This window comes from Rhipicephalus sanguineus, chromosome 1 (genome assembly GCF_013339695.2).
Source record: "Rhipicephalus sanguineus isolate Rsan-2018 chromosome 1, BIME_Rsan_1.4, whole genome shotgun sequence".
Classification (NCBI taxonomy): Eukaryota; Metazoa; Arthropoda; class Arachnida; order Ixodida; family Ixodidae; genus Rhipicephalus; species Rhipicephalus sanguineus.
The window spans coordinates 252642022-252666134 of NC_051176.1; the positions used below are offsets into that span (position 1 = coordinate 252642022).

The 24113-nt window shown below is 45.8% G+C and overlaps 1 protein-coding gene across 1 annotated transcript in view; it reads left to right on the top strand.

The window, feature by feature from the left end:
- LOC119377843 (protein O-mannosyl-transferase Tmtc3) overlaps positions 1-24113 on the top strand; it is a 334865-nt gene that overhangs the window by 104420 nt on the left and 206332 nt on the right. Inside the window, exon 2 of the mRNA XM_037647143.2 lies at positions 4927-4986. The gene's annotated coding sequence lies outside the window, so the exon portion shown is untranslated. The remainder of the gene's footprint in view (positions 1-4926; positions 4987-24113) is intronic.

A 24113-nucleotide genomic window follows, 5' to 3' on the forward strand; every position in this document is an offset into this window, starting at 1 on the left:
ATAATGACGCGAATGTTCGTAAAAATTCCTTACTGTTCATCAGCTTTCGTATGGCATACGAGTCTAGTGGAGTTGCGTAACTAAAACAGTGCGTCGGACCGTAATATTGAAGGCCGTGTGCTATTGCTGCGTTATGCGGCCGTTTGTACTCGGGAATCAATAGGCGCCCTGCGCACGAGATGGAATACACGGGAGATATCGGGTTCGCTATATTGGATTGTTCCGAACTCTTCCAAACAACGTTCTACTAAACATCTCGGCATTTCTATACAAACGGACTGGGACTGATGCTAGACAACAGCCCCAAAAGCAACGGAAAACAATACGGCGGCAAAATGTGTCGTTTTTTTTTTTTTTATGAGACAACACATATCGACGAAAAGTTATTGGAGCACCTCTAGAGGAAATCTATATAATGCGCTTCATGGCCCTCGCAAGTAAGCTAGCTATGTGAAAAAAAATTTCATCGTAATTTATTGACTAATTCATTCATTTAAATATTTATCTATTGATTTTGTTTTTTCTCTGTTGCAACAAGGGCATATGAAGAAACATGCTGCGTAAAGAACGTAAGCAGAGCTTGAAATCAGCCCAGTTGGTATAGCTTCGCCTTTGCGTTGCTCTGTGCCATGCAGGCACTGTTACACAAGAACTTATTCCCGAAAGAAAAAAAAACAATATAAACAGGAGACACCTCGAGGAGTGAAACTAATAAAAAGTCTCCTCTTTTTTTCTACGAACTTCCTGCGCAACAGTACCATGCCACAGCGTGACATAAAGATGATATTGCGTGAAGCATGGCTCACCTCATGCATAATAATTTGCGAGGGCTTAGTTAACCAAAGCTGCTGAGCCTTCACGTGAACTAAATTAGCGTGTGTTGTTCAGGCACCAATTCGTAGGGACGGCAGCAACGTCTGTCGAGACGTCCACTGTTCCGGCAATCGAAGCCATGAATGACGCAGGCGGTCTTCGATTCGTCGCCGTAAACCCACAAAAATGTTGGATGGCACTCGCAGATTCTTATTTACCGATTCATTCGAACCCGCAAAGTCTCCGAATTTCGGATATTGCTTTACCGCGCTCTGTGTCCGCTCTTGTGCTCTGGCGTATGTTAGCTGAATTAATCTCATCCCGGCGCCTTCCACGAGCTGTCCACGTGTTGCGTTGTTACCCAGGTGGTGTTGGGTTGCGTTGTTAACGGACCGGGTATATAGTGTACCTCTTCTTAGCGAAATGGCTCATTTTGTTTTACGGGGTACACACCTGCGTCAAAACCAGTGTTCCCTCCGTGGTGCTTGAGCCTCCCACGAGTTCATCTAACGGTTCCGGGAGTGCGGAAGAAGTCAGACCTAGCGACATATGCACTGAAACAATTCAGCCTACTCCTACTGTACAAAACTACAGTAATCACGTCCACATCTATACGGATGGCTCGACTATATACGTTGTCCAGTTCTGGTGGTGCGGTGGTTATACCATCACAAGTGATAACTCTGCGTCTTAAGACTTCACATGCGACGACGTCTACGGCGGCAGAACTCGCGGCTCTGCGCAGCGCACTAGAGTTTATTGATTCTGAAAGACCAAGTAAATGGGCTGCATTTTCTGACTCAAAAGCGGCGTTACAGTGCCTGCGGTCAGTTCTGCGACGCGGATGTCACGAACAGTTGACGTATGAAACCGTGAAGCTTCACCACCACGTAATTCAAAAAGGCTACAATATTGGCTTTCAGTGGTTACCTGGCCATTGTGGTATCAGTGGAAATGACTCCGCTGATCACGCTGCTCGCGCATCACATCAGGAACCAAACATCGTTCCAATTCCGCTTTCAAGGACAGACGCTGCGAGGCAAATTCGACAACTGGCCCGCAGTCTCACACTGACGGAGTGGAACGCACCAAGCATAAGACATACCAGACTACATCAACTGAACCCTTCACTGCAACTCCTACCTCCATCTGGCCTTCATCGACGCGAAGCTTCGCTTCTCTATCGCCTTTGGTTGGGAGTTGCTTTTACGAAGGCATATACAACGTTAATCGGAATGACTGACAGTGCGGCATGCGATGTTTGCGGCACCGAAGAAAACATCGTACACTTGCTGTGCCACTGCCCTCGTTTTACCTCGGAGAGACAGGTACTTTCCAAAGCACTGCGGCGACTGGACGATCGGCCGATTTCCGTGCAGGTGCTACTACAGCACCGTCCACATCTCTCGACGGCCCACAAGGCAGTGAAAGCACTCTTGTGCTTTTTGAGAACGACGGGCTTGTGCGAACGCCTCTGACTTTTGGTGCAATCCCGCACGCTGCAGTGAATTCACTGCATCTCTTCTCTTTTTTTTTGTTTCTCTTCCGTCCTCTCTATTTCTCGTCTTTCTATCCCCCTTTCCCGATCCCCCAGTGTAGGATAACTAACTGGAAGTGTTTCTGGTTAACCTCCCTGCCTTCCTCTTTTCTGTTTTCCTCCTCCTTGTTTTATTGAAAGCTGAATGCTCAAGTTAAATGTGTATGCCCACGCGTGCCTACCGAATTTTTTTTTTTTTTTTTTTTCAGCGAAGCAACGTGTCAACCGTTGTGACGGTACTTATTTGAAGCGTTCCCTTTCGTCGGGTTGCATCATCAGAGGCTAAAAACTCGAAGACTAAAGTAATTAGTGCAGCGCTGTAGAACAGTCGGATGTTTAACTCTCGGTTAGGGTCGCACCAAGACTCGGTGGCTGTACGGGGCACCACTCGTTACAACGCGACAGTTGCTGCGTCGACCATGCAGTCGCTGCCGGAGTTGGCGGAACGAAAATGTCGCGCACGAGTTCCGGCGAATTTTAAACGGCGGCGAGCCGACGGAAGTCGACGCCCAGTGCCTGCTATTTCATTGGCTTCTGTCGAATTTTTCTGTTGGCGCGGCGTTGCGCGTTTTGACTCCGTTTGGGGCGGCGCGCTGTCGTGTGTGTCCCCCCCCCCCTCCCCGTCGGAAGCATTAGACGCTTGGCTGGCCGCACTCTCCACGAACATTTCCTGGCGCCGCCTTCGTTCAGCTTTACAGTTACCGTGAGCTTGTTTGCTTTTCCCGGCTCTTGGTAACGAAAAAAAAAAAAGAAAATACTTTGTCGTTCGTTGGTTTAGTCGCTGCAGATTGATGGCGCGCATTTCGCGGACTTATCGGCTGGAACTGGCAAAGACGTCGTCGAATAAAACTCGCAAAGCTCGAAGCAGCAGCACAAAATATCCCAAGTGTAAACACCGGCGCCCACTTTGCGCTCCGAGGAAAGGACAAAGAGCGCGAGAAGGAGAGAGATTGAAGCCATCAATTTAACTTTTGTGATCATCACTCCGGCGTAATCCTTCTCGAATGTTGGCTTTACCAAGCCATTTCGGGAGACACAGGAGAACGTTGGTTAAGGAAACACACACACACACACACACACACACACACACACACACACACACACACACACACACACACACACACACACACACACACACACACACACACACATATATATATATATATATATATATATATATATATATATATATATATATATATATATATATATATATATATATATATATATATATATATAACACGACGGCACGGTCTTGTCGTGTTTACGGAACTTTCTATTTTTACAGCAAAGCTGTTATTGCTGTTATTCTTTAGTTCGGAGGGATATTTCTTGGCTATGGCGTCCTCACTAAAGAAGAAGTTGGCCGATACCGTACCGACCCGCGGCGGAGGTGTAGCAGGCTTCAAGGACTCCAGCCACTAATAATAAATAAATAAATAAATAAATAAATAAATAAATAAATAAATAAATAAATAAATCAATCAATCAATCAATCAATCAATCAATCAATCAATCAATCAATCAATCAATCAATCATGTAATAAATTAATTTTTTTGTATACGCTCTAAAACAATAAAGACTGCGCGAGGAGCGGCAGAGGCAAAAAGCGGAAATGTAAACAATACCACGGCGTGCTGCCAAAATTGTTGAACTTCTTTCCGAAATCACTCAGCACAAGCGGCAATCCAGCGGACAATTCGAGGGTTTAACATTACCTTAAGCATTTGGAATTCCGCACGTCCAGACTCTCCATGTGGCTGAACAATGTGCCGTAGGTGGAACTGAACATGAACACGCCCAGCACATGCAGCCACCATGGCTGACTCTTAGCCTCATTGGAGACGTCTGCAGTGGTGGTGGTGGTTTTCATCAGCTTCTCTGTACTTCTGCAGGGTGGAATGGCTGCGTGGTTTTATCTAACCGCAAACTGAGTATGAGGTACGCCGAAATGAGGGAATCCGGAATAATCTTGACTACCTGGGAATCCGTCTGTAAGATGTTCCAAAACCTGTACTCGAGAATTTTCGCCGTCTCCCTTGAAGGAAATGCGGGGTCGCCTCTGTTGGGATCGAACACGTGAGCTCGGGTTCAGCATGCGCGATGCCTCGTAGCACGTTAAAGTGCCAGGGTTCGTCTGGCACAGTGTAGTGCCCGCGCAGGGTTTCATTGAGTATTGTTGCAATATAGTATTCTCACTTGAGTGCCGTTGCATTTATATGTCACATTCATGTCGTAGCTCGCGTTCCGATAGTTTCCTTTGTATGATATAAGACGAGACGAAATCATTATTTTTTTTAATGGTAGTTCGTGCTCTTTTTTTTTTCCATCTTCCTCTGAAGAGGCGATTAAACTGGCTGTTAAACTACTAGCTACACTTTTTTTTAAATTTCTTTGGCATCAGAAAGCTATGTGTTTGAAGGCACAAGGTCAATGTATTATGTTACATCCGTGTTTATTTTACGGCTTAACGCTGGAAATTTCGAGAGAGGTCATTTTATGATTACGCCGATGTGTTCAGACGTATTTCTCGGGCCTCGCCCATTGTTCTCACCTTCTGCTTCGTGTCCCGCAGACTTCACCAAAAGCCCGGAGTCAACCTGCCACCACTCTCGCCGCAAGTCTTTGTGTGAAGGTGAGAAATATCCCCTTGAAGAATGTTTTTACAGCTGCCAACCAATTTCCTCTGTGAAGCCGACTTCTATAATACGCAATTCGCAATTCCCTTTCGGAAGCAAGTTTAAATGCTTGTTTTGACGTGAGCCATCTAAAAAAAATAATAATAATAAACAATAATAGTCAGCCTTTATGAGAGCTAAACAAGATAGAAGTTCCAGAGAAGGGCTTGAAGTGATCAGAACTCCTCGCCTAATAGGCAGTGCCGCTGGAGCGAACGATTCGGCAAAGACGCTTGTTTTCGAGTGGTAAATTGGTGCCTAAAGCAGTTGTTTCCCTGTGGAAGACCAGTTCATCTTGTCGAAACGTTGCCTATAACGATATTCACTGTTCAGCGATTTGTTACCACTGTACTCTTGTTCTTCACTTTTTTTTCTTTTTTTTCTCCTTTTTTTTATTGATTAAGGTTGATTGAGAAAATGTCCATTGGGTCTGTTGGATTAAGGTCCATTGGGCCAATGACGCTGCGAGTATATCAAAACAGGTAGGCATTAAGAAACAAATTCTCTTAATCGATTTCAGGCTCAACTGCGCAATAGAAGGCGAAAAATGTAAACCTTAAGAATACCAGGATTGTTGTAAACCGCCTCTTCCTGATTTGAGTTCCTGTTTATGCTTCTGCAGGATTTCCCGTCTTAATTATAACTAAATGAGACAAAAATATAAAATAACGATTATTCTAAGAGCTTACAGTGTATTCGGGTCCGCTATTTTCTACTTGTCGATTCGAAATTGAGCAAGTTTAAAACCTTATCTCGCTGAAATCCTTACACATTGCTTCTTCTCGGATTAATTTAAAAAATAAATAGCAGCGTTGAATCACTGCACACTGTTAATATGTTTTTGAAGACTTCGCTACGTTTGTTCTACACCTAGAAATTACTTAGCAGTAGTGGAAGTAGCGGCTAAAGGGGCATCGGAATTTCAAATCGTGCTAATAACATTTTCAAGTGAAACTACTTAGCTTACTTGAAACTTTTATATAAGAAACAGATTCGAAACACTGTCGAAAGGGAGTAGAGGACAGTTTGAGTCTGTCCTCAACTTTTCTGTCTGCGCTCTGTATACGAGTAAAGGACTTTCTTCTGCTGATTTTTTCCTCTCAATATTTCCAATTCTTTCAACTATGAGGATCAAATCGTCCGCGTGCGATGGCCTTTCTTACGTTGAAAACCAGCGGTACGCTGACATTCTCGAGATCATACTTAGGCGGGCGCTTTGAGTGGAGGCACATCGAATAGTTGGTTGGTTGGTTGGTTCCTCAGTACTTTGGCTCAACCCACTGCGGGGGATAGGCCATAAAGCGGACGGTGCTTTGCTTAGGAAACTAATTCACTTCGTGAAGGAAAAAGCTGAAATGAAATGTTTAGCCTTTACATATAAACTCGCAAGATTTAAAGAAGAGAAAAAAGAAAAAAAAAAACGCCTATATAGAAACAACAACAAGAACAATAAAAAATATATATATATACAGTTGCATATAAGACAACTGAGGCTACACTCAACATGGCACGCCCTTTCAAGCGCCAGTGGTAGAATGGCATAAGAAGAGAGAGCATGAGTGCGATCTTCTAATAATATCTGCATGGGGTTTAACGTCCCAAACCCACGATATTATTATGAGAGACAGTTGAATCTTCTGAACATCCAATCACATGAAGCATATTGCGCGTAGTTTTTCGCGTTCAAGTGCAACATATTTACCCTCTTTTTTAAAATAATCAATAACACCTCAGCTTAGCATTTATAAATCGGACATGTTACATCATTGTACCTTGTTTCTTATTTTCACAACGACAGTGCCATTTGTTTCGCACTTCGCGTAATTGCTTCGCGAATGTAATATTCCTGGTATTTCACATCACTGTGACTCACTATTTGTCTTCCATGTTTAAGCGATTCACATTGCTGCGAGTAATTCAGCACAGAATACCGACGTCGCCCTCGAAGTAAAAGCAAAAGTGCTTAACGGAGTCGCCGTGTTTACCATACAACAGCAAGTGATTCTTGATACATTAGCTTCGCCACTCCAAATTACGCGCCCTTCGAACTGGCTCCATATTTTTTTTTTCCATTGCCAGAAGGCATGCTCACTGTCACGAGCAGTCTTGGCGTTTTCCCATAAAGGAAATCGAGCGAATGTGACCGAGGGCGCTCCTCCGTAAACGACAGCCGCAGCGGTGGATTCTGCGCGCCCGGAACGGAAAACGCCACGGAGTTTTGCAGCCTGCCTCTCCGTAAATGCTGCTTGTTCAACCAGAAGTGAAACATTTGGACAGCATGTTTTCCCGGAATTAAACCGTCTTGACTAATCGCTCCTTAATGGCCAACGGCTGCGCCAGATGCCCACGACACGAGTATAACGGCGCATGCTGCGTCTGCAGCGCGAGCTCTTCGTATACTGCGCTGCTGCACGCGCCGGTGGCGCCCGTATACTGGGCGCTGCCAAGAAAATTTGTAGCGCTTAGCCGCATTGGGGGCCACTCGTTCTAGACGCTGGTGTTTTATCCGCCCGCGCACCCCGTTCGGCGCCGCGCATCGGTTTTCGGCCGCTGCGAGGCAGCGTCGTTCTTGGGCGCTAAGCATCGGCTGGCGCGACGCAAGGGGCAATTATTTACCCTCCGAAAAACGACCTGTCTCCAGACGGCGGTGGGCCCACCAATCATTCTGCCCCACCAGACTTCAGCGTAACCGCGGCGCGATAAGCGTGATAACGCCTCCAGCGTCGAGCCACCCATCAGTCGGCTGCTGCCGGTGGGAGCCATACAGCGCGGGGCAAATTGAGCCGGCCGCAGCGCGCTATGCCATTGTTGTCGCGTCTCCGCCGCCGTGTCTGTGGTCGCGCAAAGAGGGTGGTGGCCACGAAAAACAAAAAAGAAAAACATAAAGAGAGGACGCAGCACTGCGCGGCCTGCCGCGCCTCCTAGCAGCGCCCGCAGACAAGGCGCGTAATTGTTTTCCAGGCGTCAAACACTTTCTGCAGCCCTTAATGCCCGCCGTTATCAATAAAGAATGCGCGCTGACCCTCTTTTTTTTTGTCTGTTTCTTTAGTGAGCGGTCTGCCAGTTTTTAGCTTCCTATCTCTTTGCCTGACCAACACGTTGTTCTTTTATCTTGACATGGGAGTACATGTCGCGCCTTAATAGCGGTGAAGCAGGATATATTGTCGTGTCGGGTGAGATCGCGGCGTTTTTATTATATAAACGATCAGCCATGGCCGCGAAATCGCAATTCGTTTATTATGTAATGGCGGGCAGGGAAGCAATAGACTTTCACCATTGAAGAGCCCAGATCTTGGGCTCACTCCGCATACGCACGCGGTTTACCAACGATCGATGTAGACATACAGATACCACTTATTTCCAGCCTGTGTCCATTTCGGGGTGCTCGATTAATCCTCTCTCTCTTTTTTTTTTACCTTCTTACACATATTTGCTGTTGCTGTGTTTTTGAAAACCAGCGTCCTAGCTCTACAAAGTGAAAATGCTATCAATTTCCCTACCTTATGTCACTGTCTCTGCCACATTAAGCTTTAATTTATAAATGTCCCACAAACATTTTTCTTACGTTTAACTCATAAGTACAAGAAAAATGTATGTACAACATGCGTTTGAGGGGCCCACATTGCTTGAAATTGATGGATCTAGCGGGAACGGCTCTCGTGGCTAAGTGGTTCAATTAAACGATACTGAAGGTTGAGAACGCACCGTAAAACAAGCATTGCTGCAGCCCCTAAATGCAGTTTTCCTGCGGCGATTCACTCGGCCGTTTAAATATCCCAGGCGAAGGTCTACGTCAAGTTTCAAGCAAGATTCACTTGGAGGCAGTATGGCGCTCGTCGTATACGATGCCCGCTAACATGGTTGCAGAAAAATCGACAAGGTCATCATCGGAATAACATACACTACTACTACTACTACTACTACTTGCATCCTCTATTCCTATATCTACAAGTATTTCTCTCCTTATGCCCTTAGACTCCCCTATTCCTTTCAACAGTGTACAATCAATCAATCAATCAATCAATCAATCAATCAATCAATCAATCAATCAATCAATCAATCAATCAATCAATCGTTTCTGTCAATATCAACGGGTCCAGAAAAAATTCCTCAGCATATATAACCATCGCTTTGCTAGAAATCACTCTGGATCTCGTTCAAATACTGCTGGATTATTATCATTGCCCTCACTTCACTGCCGACGAAATCGTTCTGATCTGTTATTTCCTTACAAGCTAGTTCATGGTATCATATCATGCCCTGTTCTTCTCAATTGGTTTAATTTTCGAATTCCGCGTAAGTTAACCAGAGAGAACGGACCGTTTCATGTACCCGCCTGCTTCTTCCAACACTCTACCGTTCACAGAATACAGTCTCTATAATGTTAATTTTCTTCATCTTGACGCTTTTCATAGTTCACAGTCATTGTTTTTATCCGAGCTTTGCACTGTCTTGACATAGTATGGCACAATGTACAAAGTCTTCCCTTCTCCGTCTTTCTGCATAGTTGTATATATATGCAACATTATTTTTCATTCCCCTTCGACAGTACTAAAGCCTATTCAATAGGCCACTGGCACGCAAAAAGTTCAGTAAGGCCTTAAATGATTTTCGCTGTGCAGACAGTTCGGGTCGGCATTCCAGCACTGACTGCCGATCTACAGCTTCCTTTTGTTTATATCTTTTTTTTTATCGCGCGCCTGCTCTTCTCTCCGCTGTCCTTTCCATCTTTCTTTCCCTTTCCCCCTCCCCTTAGTGTAGGGTAGCAAACCGGATGCTACAATTCTGGTTAACCTCCCTGCCTTTCTCTCGTTTTATTATCTCTCTCTCTCTCATTCCCCTTCGACATTTCTCGTGTTGTCTTATTTTACTCCTCCCCTTTTGTGTTCATTTCTCTTTGTCCACGCGTTTTTGCTCTTGTTATTTCTGAAGACTGTCTGAATTGTATTGTTTATTTTTATTGTTTTATTTTTGCGTGCGCCTGCACAAAGACATTACGGTTGCTCCTGGGCACGTTAAATAAATAAATTATTATTATTATTATTATTATTATTATTATTATTATTATTATTATTATTATTATTATTATTATTATTATTATTATTATTATTATTATTATTATTATTATTATTGCTTTTGTGTTCTATAATCAATCTTCACTACAAAGTTTCTGGCAACGCGTTCCAACAGCAGGCAAAAACGCTTTTTTTGGAGGCTTTTGTGGCATTTCTGATCCTGTATGATTAATGTTACTAGTATATCGTTTACTATTAATGAGCTTCTTACAGTAAAGCCCGCATGCCCATGCCGGGTAACACCAGCAAAATGAACGTGAGCCCATGTCAGGTGTACAAGGCCCTTGATCTGCGGAGGTGGTCTTTTTTAAGCAGTATCCACTGTCACCATAGCAACGTACATTGTAGTCGACGCTCTAAGGGTTCACATTCCACTTATCGAACGAATCAATACCTCTTCACAATCTTGCTGGGCTTCACACAAGTTTCAGTCGGGCTTGTATTGCTCACCGAGCCTCATTACCATATAGAAACAGCGCGGCTGTCGTCGCCATTGTGGTCGCTACATTCTCTTATGCGTGCCTCACTATTCCAATCACTGAAAAACAAGGCACATATCGCGTCAGTAGCTTTCTCTCCTTTTATTATCTGTCTCTCTTGAAACAGGTAATACTGTCACTGCTTCACAAAGGAGGCACAATAATATTTCAGTGGCTACCTACTCGCTGCAGCATTCAGGGAAATAGTCAAGGGGATGCAGCTGCCCGGTATGTTCACAATGGCGTCAGCTGTGTCGCCATTTCCCTTTCAAGTACCAATGCAGCAAAGAACTTCTTGGGTTAGCACGTGACCTAAAGCTGGAGCTGTGGGGTTCGCACACGTCTACGAGCACGCGCCTCCGTACCTAGTACCCCAGCCTACAACTACCTATCCCGTCCGACTTCTCACGATGTGACTCTACCCTTCTTGTCCGGCTATGGCCTTTGGTGTGTAGCCTTCTCAGATGCTTATTCGTGTACCACTGGAATGGCTGACAACCTATCATGCAGACGCTGCGGATGCAGCGATACAATCGTGCACTTTCTGTGCGAGTGCACCCGCTTTAACTCCCAAAGAGCAGCCCTCTCAGCCACACAAGGCCAGCTGGATAATCCTAGGCAACTTGGCCTTCACAGACTTCAGCGCGAGTCGCTATGTGGGCGTTGCTGCGGTTTTTTAGAGAAACTGTACTGAACGACAAATTATGAGCATGCAATGACAAAGTTCTTGCGAGTTAGGTGGACACTGCCGTAGTCAGAATGACTTTTGAAGTGTCGTCATACACTCTTCTTCCCTTTCATTCGTTCATACCACTTTCCCTTTCTCAAGCACAGGGTAGCCTGCTGGTAATCTCTGGTTAACATTCGTGTCCTTGCTTTACATTCTTTTCCTCTCTCTCTTTCTCTCACTCTCTCTACTCTTTACATACGCCAATAAATCGGTAATGCGCTCTATAGTTCAACAGCTGAAATGTTCATGGCTGAATGTACTGAGATCAAATTCGAAATACCACATTAGACATCGATGAACACAGGCATACTCGTAGTTCTGAGTTTGTAATATTGATAATATCAAAGCTAGTTAAAATCATGCATAATAAAGTTTCCATTTTCTTTGGCAGCGTTGATTCCTAGGTTCTACTCAACCTTGGCGGCGGAGATGCATTATACAATTACCGTTTATTTGATGCGCTGCGAATTCCGTAATAAGCTGGGCTACTTGTGGACTTTTGCAAACATTAGATGTAATGAAACTCTGCAATGCAGAGCGCGCGGCTGAGACTAAATGCGCGACAAAACTGATCTTGCCACAAGGCCTATTACGAAGAAAAATTCCCACGGTTTCCATCCATGTTGTTCTGCAAAAACTATTCCCTGGTAATATTTATATGAAACTTTTACGAGTCAAATATTTTCACTCTCACTTAGCAATCGTCTGCAGTATGTTTTCGATTAGAATAGTTTTTGGCGAGATAGATAGAAAACCGCTGTGTACCCCTTACTTCTTTGTAAAGACAGCTACAGGGATATATAGAGGAGCCAAGGGAATATAAAGAGAGAGAGAGGAGGAGGGAAGAACAAAAATGAAGTAAACTTCATGCACCGGTACCAGATGGCACACTTAAAGTTTATTATGTAGTTTCGTAAACCTTTCTAACTTGAGCAGCGCGAAATGTGACATGCTAGTTCTGCTTCCTCGTATGAAATTTATATGCGAGGTTGAACTGTACCAGCGAGTCAAAACGGCAACTTAAACGCCACTCGAATCTATTAGCCGATCACGAGCGCATTTCGCCACCACACCCGTTATGCTGACAAATACTCCCCACGAACCAACGCTTATGGTTCTTGACAGATCAATTTTTTTTTTCATTTACTTTAGCTCGCATGTCATGCGCAACGCGGACCGGTTATTTCGAGAGCATCTTCAACCTCGCTATCTCCGACAAAAGTGTATTACGCAAACCTGTGGCGGCGTTCCATTTCGTCAGCTCATCAAGCGTCGCTACTTTTGCGGCTTTCCTATAGGTGGCGGGAGTTTTATTACATTTTACTTTTCTACGATGGTTAGTGCAGAGGTCAGAACGTTGCGTGTTATGCACGAACGAAACGGAACATCACGGTTGTCTTCTGCACCTTTTCATCGGCTTCGGGGCTCCACTCCAACTTACATACCGAGAAGTCCCAGACCCTCTCTCGATAGTCATCGATACTCTGGGCCAGCTGCTCTTGACAGCAGGTGGTGGTGAAACTCAAACGAGAGCTTGACTGCGCTTATGTGAACGCAAGTTTTGTTTGGAAGGCTTCGCCGTCAGACAGCTTTGCCGGTTGGCGAAACATTCTTGGCTAACCTATAGGGCCCATAAGAAAGAAGAAGAAGAAAAAAAAAAGAGGTGTCTTGTCTGCCGTCTCACCCTGCAATTGCCTCATGGTATTCTTTCGAAAAACTTTCCGCAGATGTTTAGGCAATTTCCCGCGGTCGCTTCTTCTGCAGACTACTTTCATAACTCTAAGAAAGCTGAGGAACGTACGGGGCAAGCAGTAGTTATAGAGAGCGATGTGGGAGAGTGCCAGGACATACTTTACCAATGCCGCTCTGGAGAACTAAACTTTCACTTCAGAATCATTTAGGTTGCGCAAGCAGCGCATCATATTTATCTCCGAAAGGTGGCGTCGGCAATTTGCGCTTTCAGAATGAACTATTGCGATGACAAATGCGAGACAATAACTTCGTTATTAAACACAGAATTATGGGAAACTACTTATATGACCACGACGACGAGGACGATAATGGTACAAGCGGGATGAGCTTCACAGGTTAGGCCAGCAACTGTCCCCGCTTGAGCATCTCTCTGTTCACGTCATAACTATTGCTCACCATGTATCCGACAGCTCAGTAACACGCAGAAACGATAGCGTAAAATGCGTTACACTTCCTTGTGCCCTATTCGTGGTCATTCATCGATTTTTTATGCGCTATTCGCGAGACGTGATCATTCGCGAACGACATAGGGTGAAGATGAGGATTTCAGCACACTGATGGCTCGACCACCGTATATAGTGACGCCGACGTTTTGTGGGTTGTCCACGCGCGGAGGCTAGAACACTTTTTACTGCACTATGACGTGAGTGCAACCTACTCATGCTGTTACCTGCACGGGAGTGGGAACTTCGTCAAGCGGATTTTCGCTTTTATTATTCCCGCCCCCCATCATTATTTTTTGTACTGATCGCAAATAAACATTCTTATTATTATTATTATTATTATTATTATTATTATTATTATTATTATTATTATTATTATTATTATTATTATTATTATTATTATTATTATTAACAGTTTCGAGAAAAACAACGCAAGCGAAACAGGCGAGTACAGGGATCATTCTGAGCGATCTGTTTAATGTTTCAAACAGGCACCAATAAGGCCGTTATACAGTAGCTTCTGGTATAAGCAGGTGTTGGGATTATACCGTCCATAGTTCATGCCAGCTTGAGTGCTGTAGTTTCCAACCATCACAGGTCTCAATATATCAAGGATGACGATTACCTCAATTCTGATTGAAACGGCATGGAATACAATAAGATGAAATCTCCTCTGTGCTCCCCTCACATAAAGGAAAAATAAAATGTTGTAAATGTATGAGCAGAGTGCTCCACTCTTCCTCGGTCAAGTTTCAATGCGCGTGGTTTTTGACTCCGCCTGCACTTTCAGCGATGCATGCATGGACAAGACGGTGGCCAACTGTCGGGAACGCGTAGTGTTGATGACCCACCATGACAGGTAATTTTAGGTCAATCTAGTAGCACACGTTTATATGTTCGCCCGCCTCAAAATTGTGGATAAAATATAGCAAGTTTGCGCAAGTGTCGTCGTCTCTTCCCCTGTGTGCAGTGTTTTTGTGTTTTTTGCTCAATCCTTCCTTTTTGAAATATAGGCAAGTCAATGCAACTTGATTTGCATTGAGCCTGCAAAGCTAGAGTTATATTTCACGAAGGCTTAACCATTATGAATTGTCCAAAAGGCTCCTTGCCAAATTCCATAGGTAGGAAGTTGTGCTGCATGCAACGATAAATGGCTATTGTTTGTGTTTTCTGCCTTTCTGTTGCTGCGCGTTTCGTGCCGGTTCCTTGCCCTGTGCCGATATTTCGTCTCATTTATTAGACCCATTAATTTTCTTACACGTGAAATATGCTCTCATTTGATGGAGCGGGACATGTTCCTCATCTCTTGAACTTTTTTCAAGTTATGCAGCGTGCTCTACTAAAATGCAGACTGAAATGTTGTTGTTCCTAAACCGCATCGCCCTTCCGGCATGTGACCTTGCTCACAGCTTTTTCTACAAGTTCGTTTAGCTTGCATCGTATACTAGCTCGTACGCGAGATAGAAGCTCATAGGACAGGCGCTGAATAGTAGCTGACACTTCATTAAGAAAATAAAAAGGAGGAATAAATGAAAGAAAAAAATGCCAACATGCGCAAACATATTCTTAGCCCAAGGAATTTACCAAAGAATCTATTTTGCATTGGAGAAAAGAACTTTTTTCTACTTAGAAAAGAAACTCAAAGGACGTGACACAACACTCATCTTAGTTTTCCCGATGCTGAATGCTCCAACAATCTCGTGTACCCTCTGCTGTCACACGTTATTTTCACGTTACACACTGCCTGTATAACCTAGCGGTAGCTGCTGAAAACCTAGCTGTCGACCTCATTTATGAAGCAACTTTGTCAATATATCTGCATGCCGAAAACTATACTATGCGTACACTTTATCGGTACTTTTTCTCACTGATACTTTGCTAAACCCCGACATAGAGAAAGAAAACGTGCGAGTGATAGATATACATATATCTTGTCCGGGAATTTATAGACCAAATAGGCAACATTGGTTCCTTATTTTGCTGCATCGCAAAGGTGGTTCTAACCTTGAATGAGCGTTGTGGGCATTCGTGCACCTTGAGTACCATGTGCTAATATTTGAGTCTCTAACAACGAGCCAGGAATTCAGATGACTGTAGAATAATTGCCAGACGAAAGAAAAACATGAAAAGAGTTCCCGTAGTCTTTCGACGCACTCCCCGTGGAAGCTTGGCGGCTAAGGTGTTGAGCCGCTCAGCTCGGGGACGTGGGTTCGTTTCCCAGCCACGGCGGGCACATTTCGGTGGAAGCGTATTACAAAAACACGCGTATACATAAATTTAGATGCACGTTAATTAAAGAAGCCCGGATGGTCGAAATTAACCTGTAGTCCCCACTACGGCGTGCCTTATAATCATATTGTGGTTTTGTCATATAAAATCCCAGAATTTAATTATTTAATACTTTCGCAGTAGTGTAAAATTTGCCACTGCTGATTAAAGCCGCGGTATCCACGCAAGCGATCGCCGTTGAATGGAAATGTAACAAACAAAAACTGGCGCGCTCCGATGAAGACAGCAGCGACACTGCGTAACATGATGACCTCCGACATTGAAAGGCAGCAATTTAGGACTAAGTAATGCAAATACTTTTGTTTCCACAAACTTCAGTTCTTGTCATATCGACGTTATTTCGACTCGAAGATTTGCATCAGAGCCATCCTTATTTTTAAAAGCCAGAGACCGAATTCGCAAAACTTCTCTTTCGTAAGTGCGTTTTCCAATTGGTCAGCCGGCTTCGCAAGTGACATGTCCCGCATCATGATTGGCTGAAGTATTACCTTAGGAAAATTTTTAGCGTAAGGCGCTTTTTGTGAGCACGGGCCTGTTTCGCAGCAACATGACCCGATGATCCCGTGCTGTTGCGCATGCCATTCGTTCTGCAGAAAGTTTTGACATAGCAGTAATTCCGTGAGGACTGTACACATACGTTCTCGCACAAATATATTATGTCGTTGAACAACGGGCGAACGCCCTTCTTGAACTCTGTAAGAGGGTACGTTCCGTCTTCTACAGTTTTGCACATGATTTAACTTTAATTCTTGAGCCCACATCGACGAAGCGAAATAAATCAAGCGAAGTGTGCAAAAGCGGGCGACGTTTCCGTGCAGCACACTTCTAACACGCCATTCGTATTTGACGCTGTCACTTTCGCCGCTACTCTGGCTGCGACATTCGCAGGTACCACCTACAAGAATTTGCTTGCGTACTTATGGTGTGATGACCCTATCAATGCTCTAACGTACACTGAAAGTATCGTGTGAGAAGACTTTTAAATTCTTTCGTGCGAAACTCGATTTGATGATCACTTATTTTGTTCCGAGCCCCGATGTTCGAAAACGCGCAAACATGCACATAATCACGCGCGAAATTCATTCAGAGTTGGACATTTAACATCCAACCTTCAACGGATTTCTCAGTTCCGGTAAGCAAAAACGCGTGAAGGCCTGCATATAATATATGTCATCAGAGGTGACGTTCCGGTGCAGGGTTGACTGGAGTCAGACAAAGAGCTTGAGCCACCACTATTTGTATATGCAAGCCTTGGTTGATTTTTGCAGCGAGAACTCTGGAGAAAAAACGACGGCTTCATTCTATATAGCTTCTAAAGCTCTTCTGGTTCTATTTTGTTTTTGTTTTTTCATTTTTTCCCGTTCATTTTGCTCCATGACTTCACCGAAGACGCATAACAACGGTTAAGTGAGTCAGCCTCCGATCGAAGCGCGCGTACACATGCAAAGCACGCACACTGTGGCGTGGCTTTGACATCGACGCTGACGCTTAACTGTCAGCAGGGAATAGCGTCGCTACGTGCAGTAGGTGCAGGAGGGGTGTTCTCCGGCAAGAAGCTGCGGTAGCCGGCGTCTCAGGGCGGCACGCCCGCAACGCAGGAGGTAGGCGTCCGCCGCTTCCCCCTGGCATCCGTCCTTTGTGCTTCCCCTTTCTAATCTTAAGCGAAGAGCAACCTTGTGTTAAGCGCGTACGCACCAAAAAGGCCCGCTCAAGGAGAAACTCGCAATCCCCCAGCGGCGTGGAGGGCATCCGTGGGCGCCTCCTGATCCCCGACGCGCCCTAATCCCGTCTTTTGGAGGGCAGCGTCAACCCGTAAGATGCGCTTCCGAGGGCACGTGACCTGATAGCATGATGCGATCCCGTGCGAATATCTCTTCCCTCTCCTTTTCTTTCCGCTTCTTCCTTCTTCCCCCATTCTTTCTGTCCTGTGCTCTTGCCATGAGCGGTTCTTCTTTTCCTCCCGTTTCGTGTTCCGCTCGCTCCGCTAAGTTGGAGAGCTGCTGCCGGCGAGGCGGCGGCAACTTTGTTTTCTGGGTCGCCGCCCTTGTCTTTGCGGTGACCGCTCTTTCTCTTGGCCGCTCGCCAGCCGCATTCCCCTGGGTATCACTGCTCGCTCCGCGGCTTTTGATATCCACCGCCGCGCCGTTTTACTGCGCGGAGATCTCGCGTTACGGCGAGAGGGAAGCGTTTCTTCGTCTTCTTTCTCTCTCTTCTGCAGCGCGGCCAGTGCGCCCTCCTTCGAGTGGCTCAGCCCCAGTACGGGGTCGTCAAAACTCTTCCGCTCGGCGTCGCTCTCGCTGCGTGCCTCTTTAACGGCGCTGCTATTGCGTAACTGTCTGCATGCAGCAGCGAAGCGGCCGCAAGAAACAGGGTCATGCTCCTCCATAAAACAAAAAAAAAAAATGCTTTAACCCAGTGGGAATAATGGGCAAGAGGAAAAGATGCTTCATGCTTTTGCTTTTTTTTTTCTCGGAGGAACAAAAGAGGCAGCAGTCCGGCGTAGTCTGCGGTGTATTTGAAGCGATAGCCGCAGCCCTAATGGCCGCGCCCTCTCGCTTTGACTTAATCGCGCTTATTTGCCTCCCGCGTGGGGAGTGTTTGGTCGTGTACGGAATCGTCAGAATGTTCGCGGCTGGTCGAAAAGAGACGCCAGCAGCGTTTGTGTAAGTAGTGTGCCCCACACAAGGCAAAAGGATTGCACCGACATCTTTTTCTCGCTTCACGTGCTTCGCATACGAGAAGCACCATGCGGCGCATACTGTACCCACAGCAATGCGGCCTTCTTCACAGTTTACGTGTTTCGCATTCGCTGGTCTTACGAGCCCTACTTTGTGGAAAGGTCGGCTTTGCGCCCTACTTCCTCTGTCGCTGTTTAAATACAGCATATGTAAATTCTGCGTAGTTCTCTCACTCTCGCTACAATATATATATATATATATATATATATATATGATGTGTGTGTGTAAGATAGATAGATAGATAGATAGATAGATAGATAGATAGATAGATAGATAGATAGATAGATAGATAGATAGATAGATAGATAGATAGATAGAGAGTATAGAAACAAGGACGCCGAAATAAAATGGCCCACGATGACTGTTGAAGGACCTTGAAACATAAGACACGCGTAATTCGCCTACACTCTGCTGTCATATTCAATCTTTAGATGTTCATAAATAATAAAAATGCGTTGCGTAAAGGTTTCAAATATGGCGCCGAATGTATAATACATGCACAAGCAATAACATTATTGAGATTGCAACGCTACGAAGTACTGCGCGAACTGTATTAACTGTTTTCTTTCTTTGTGCGCAAACACTTTGCTCCTGAATCTTTCTCAGTAAACTCCGAAAGGAGTCACTGTCTCGTTAACGGCAAAAGCCCATTTTTCATTAGATAAATCTTCCATGATGATACGATTACAAGGTGCCTCGTTTTACTTCTAGCGGTGACTACACTCTTGACGTCTGCGGTCTTTTAAGGTCTCGTGCTCGCTTTTTTTTTTCTCTCTCTCTCTCTCTCTCTCCTTCTGAAGTCCCGGCCGGCCTGGCGCTTCTTGTTCTTTATTTCTCGTTTTTTCTCCGTCATCGCTTCGAGCCGTATACTATCATCTTGGGTCGACGCCTTTGCGTTTCGCGTGCGGTACGTGTTTTGTTTTTTTCTCTTCGGCTCAAAGAAAAGGGGGCAAGCGCCGGAGGAGGGATGGGAGAACTGGGGCGGCGTGAGGTCTGAAGTCGAGTGATGGGTAGGCAGCAGGACGGGTAGGCACCACGAATCTGGCCGATTATTTATCCTGGCGCCCCTTTTCTCAGTCCCTTTGGCGGGACCGAAATGAGATCCCGCCGAGGGAATCAATACGGCGTAGCGGGGAGCGCCGAGGACAGTGGACTCCTGAATTCGAGATTTCCTAGCGGCGGCGGCGGCGCTGCGGCGTAGTATTGGCTGGACGTCTCTATCGCCGACATCCGCAGCGAAACAGCTGCCTTGTGTTTTTGTGCGACAGCAGTTCCTTCGGCGCGGCCCTCGCACAACCCACTCCGCGGGCGCACTCCCCCGCTGAGCCCTTGGCGCCGGCCTCGGTGCCGTGTTTGCACAGGAAAAGCTTCGGGCTGTGCCTAGCTTTCTGGGAGAAGACCGTCCTTCCACTTGTGCATGGCGATCCTCGTATATGCTTTTTATTTTCTCTCTTTTCTTGTTTCTTCCTCCACGGTCTCGCCCAAGTCGAAGCGCGCGGGCCGACGCCGTGCCGTTTACACTTGGACATCCCTTCCGAAGCGCTGTCGCAAAATTCGAAGAGTCGAGCGAAGCGAAATTGAATCAGTCATGTTTTCTTGTGTCATTCGGATAGCTTTACTACAGTGGGTTCACTCTCACAGACTGATGCTTCTACGACCAATAAGGAGGGGGAGCGTAGAAACATGGTAATAATTTCGTGTTCTCCCTGAGAGCTCTGCTTATCTAGAATGTTTCTTTTTTTGTTCTTTTTTGTTACATCTGCGGAGACTGTATAAATAGCCTCATCTTTTAGTAGTCTGCATCTTTTCAGGTTTCATTCTCTGGAGCCAAATCAACCCGAAAAAGGATAGCGACATCTAAGTTAGTTATCATATACGCGAAATCATGTACTCACTTCTCTGTGGCTGACGCATATGGTCCATATTTGTGCGATTCTTACAAGCAGTAGCCCATTCGTGGCAACAGACCGTCGCTCAATGGCTGTGGTGATCTGCTGCTTAGGTCGAGGGTTTAAATTCACTGCTACGGCATCGATAAGGCTGGAGTGCTAAAAGGCTCACGTACTTTGATATAATAGGTGTTCTTTAAAAAGCCGCATTTAATGCTCAGAGTAATTCTGAAACACATCTCAGATAGCCGCAGATAGCCGCTCGCTCGCTCGATCGATCGATGGAACAATCAATCAATCAATCAATCAATCAATCAATCAATCAATCAATCAATCAATCAATCAATCAATCAATCAATCAATCAATCAATCAATCAATCAATCAATGTCAATTGTGAGACCCCTATAGGATTGTGGGCGTGTTCAGTGAAAAATTGGTTGAGTTGGTGACAGGTGATAGTGGGCGGGCGATGCGCCAAGCAGACGCGAACATAAGGAAAATGTTTCGTGTTATTTACAGCATATGCAGTGTTCGTGCGATTACATTTTATGTGAACTATATACTGTTATGTGACGAGACTGTGTGTGTGTGTGTGTGTGTGTGTGTGTGTGTGTGTGTGTGTGTGTGTGTGTGTGTGTGTGTGTGTGTGTGTGTGTGTGTGTGTGTGTGTGTGTGTGTGTGTGTGTGTGTGTGTGTGTGTGTGTGTGTGTGTGGTGTGTGTGTGTGTGTGTGTGTGTGTGTGTGTGTGTGTGTGTGTGTGTGTGTGTGTGTGTGTGTGTGTGTGTGTGTGTGTGTGTGTGTGTGTGTGTGTGTGTGTGTGTGTGTGTGTGTGTGTGTGTGTGTGTGTGTGTGTGTGTGTGTGTGTGTGTGTGTGTGTGTGTGTGTGTGTGTGTGTGTGTGTGTGTGTGTGTGTGTGTGTGTGTGTGTGTGTGTGTGTGGTGTGTGTGTGTGTGTGTGTGTGTGTGTGTGTGTGTGTGTGTGTGTGTTTTCCTTTTTATGTAAATGGACTATACATGAACTCTGCCTAGCTAATCTTTTACGTATTTTTTTTCTTTTCATTGCTGTGACTTTACCGTATACTACCATCTGTAAAAAGGAGTAGCCGGCGCTAGACAAAAGTGCCAAAATCTCCTGAACACTATCTAATAAATAAAAAAAGGAAATGCAATTTAGTGATGCCTATAAGCCCATAACCAGTTGCGGTGCTTCAAGTCACGCCCACTGCATGCGCTCCTCGCGCGTGCTGCTCGCCGTCGCTCGTGTTTAACGTACACTCCGTGGGCATACGCGAGCATTCGTGTGTGAGTGCCTTCAGCCAGCTGTCAACGTTGGTCAAATCTGACCCTCCCACACTGAGAAGGCTCGTGAGGGGGGGGGGGGGGGGCAGGAAGTTTGAATGGCATCCATCGTACTTGGTGCGATAGCATGCGCGTTCGAAGTGTCCAGCGTGCGTGCCAAGAGAGGGCGCCAACTAGAATGTTACCATGACAGCGGTGTCGTTTATGCGAAAAAACAAACATGCATGCGTTGTGCTCGAGTCTTAACCCTCTGACTTTCGACAGCGACACAAATGAGCCATCAGGTCGTCGGGCGCCCATGAAAGCGGATGTAATTGCTTCGCGAAAGAATGGGGGGGGGGGGGGCACATACCGTCCGGAATGTTGATTATGATGGCATCGCCAATATAAGGAGAAGATTAAAATGAAGCAGAGGGAAAGGGGCTGAGGGAGCATACGCGATGCAATTACAGAAAAAGAAGAAAAACGAGAAAATACGCCCTTATATCGACTGCAATAGCCCTCTTACAAGTATACCGGCAGTCAACTTCGAATGTTTCAGCTGCTTAGGGAATAGGTACAAATTAGCAGAGGTGCCACCCTTACTTTACGATCGCTCCTCATTTGAACCCTCAATAGCTACTGAAACAATCGCTCGTATGAAGCTCTTGTATATACCAGAAAGTAATCCAGGCACTTTCGAGCCGAGTTCTTTCGTGGCCTCTTTTCAGCGCCTCGGCCAGTGGCCATTGATGGCGTGGCCAATGGCCGTCGTCCAGGAGGCAGGTTCAATCGCGCGGGAAGCATACGGGGAGACAAAGCACGTGTTCTTTTGTTCGGCCAAAGACCGGCTGGCGCTAACCGCGCCGCACGAATCCCACCGTCCGGGCGAGACCACGCTGACAATGACCGATCGCGCTTTTCTCGGCCAGTGATGCGAAAGGCTCCTTCACAAGCAGCGGCGAACAGTGGGGAAGATTACGCCTCCGACAAAGCGCCAGATGAAACTGTAATCCGCATTCTGCCTAATGGAGTGTACGAACTCGGTAGCGGAGCTTCACAGTCTCTCCGAAACCGTACGCGCTGCATTACACGCAGTCTCTGAGAGCGCGTTGGCATTTCGGGTTGTGCAGTGTTTTTCGAGCTCAGATGGGTGCCTACGTGCGCGTATAGAAGAATAAGCGGTATAATTGATACAACATGGTTATCCCTATAAGATAGTTTAACGAATGCAGTCGCGTCTTCCTTCCAAATACTTCGCTTGTCCACCTTGAGCAAGACAGCTGCGTGTCCGAGATGCGCCTGCCACTCGCGAATATCGTCATTTCAGTCGGTTTGTTTATTGCGCCTGTTATTGCGCCTGTTATTGCGCTAGAGAGTCACAGGGGCACTAAACGCTTGTTATCACTGTTAAGTTAAATATAATTAATGTCAGTGTCTGTCCATGTGGTGAAATGATGGCACCCATGAATGCTCTTGTAGCTTGGAATGTTTTGCACTATGTCGGAAAGCAAATACGCGTTCCTGGAGTTCTGCTTATTGATATTTAAGCCATGAACAATAAGTATTGGGCATTTTTTTACCGTCTCTGCTTCATTAGAGAGCTTTAGCTCTGCGTCTCATTAGGTCTTCCACGTCGCCCAGTGAACCTCTTAAATAATCTTGCTCCGTCTCCGTCATGAGGGCGTCGTCAATTCCAGGCCAACAGAACACTGTCAACAAATGCTGGTCACAGAGTGCGCTGCGAGATATTTTGCTGCTCCAAAACTCGCGGCGACCATGCGACAATCTGCACGGCTCGCCTTGCAACAAGAGCACGGAACTTATTTCGCTGTAGTAGTGTTTTCGTCTGCCGCTTAGGAGCACGAAAAGGCATGCGAAAGCAACTACCGTTTGTATGAGAGAACTTCATGCAGACACTGCTGGCGTTGCGTCTGCGTGCGTGAAACTGTGAGCATAACGGACGCGTGCCGCATAACGTGCGCGGAGTTTTAACGTTTGCATACGCAAAGCATCTGCGTACGTGGAACTAAAGCTCTCTGTTAAACGAATGCGAAGACATTCGTTTCCTGCGTCTGTATGAAACACTGCAATGCGAAATGTTTTTTTTTTCGTTCTCTTTTTGAGAAGTAAATCCAAGCACTCCTGCGGTTTTGCCGATATAAGTAATCGGCCGGTATTCAGAAAAAGCTATTACGTTGGAATTGCTCAGAAGGGAAAATGCCGGCCAGTCCTGATGCAGGAAATATGAACTGAGGCGGCCGGCCATTGCCAAAAAACCCACATGAAAGAACAGCTTACTGAATAAAGGTCCCGAAGCGTTGCGTGCGAATGGACAGGTCACCCACTTGGGCCCTACACGGCAGCGTCGTGGAAGTGAAAATCGCGTGCGCGGTGTTTTCAATGGCGAT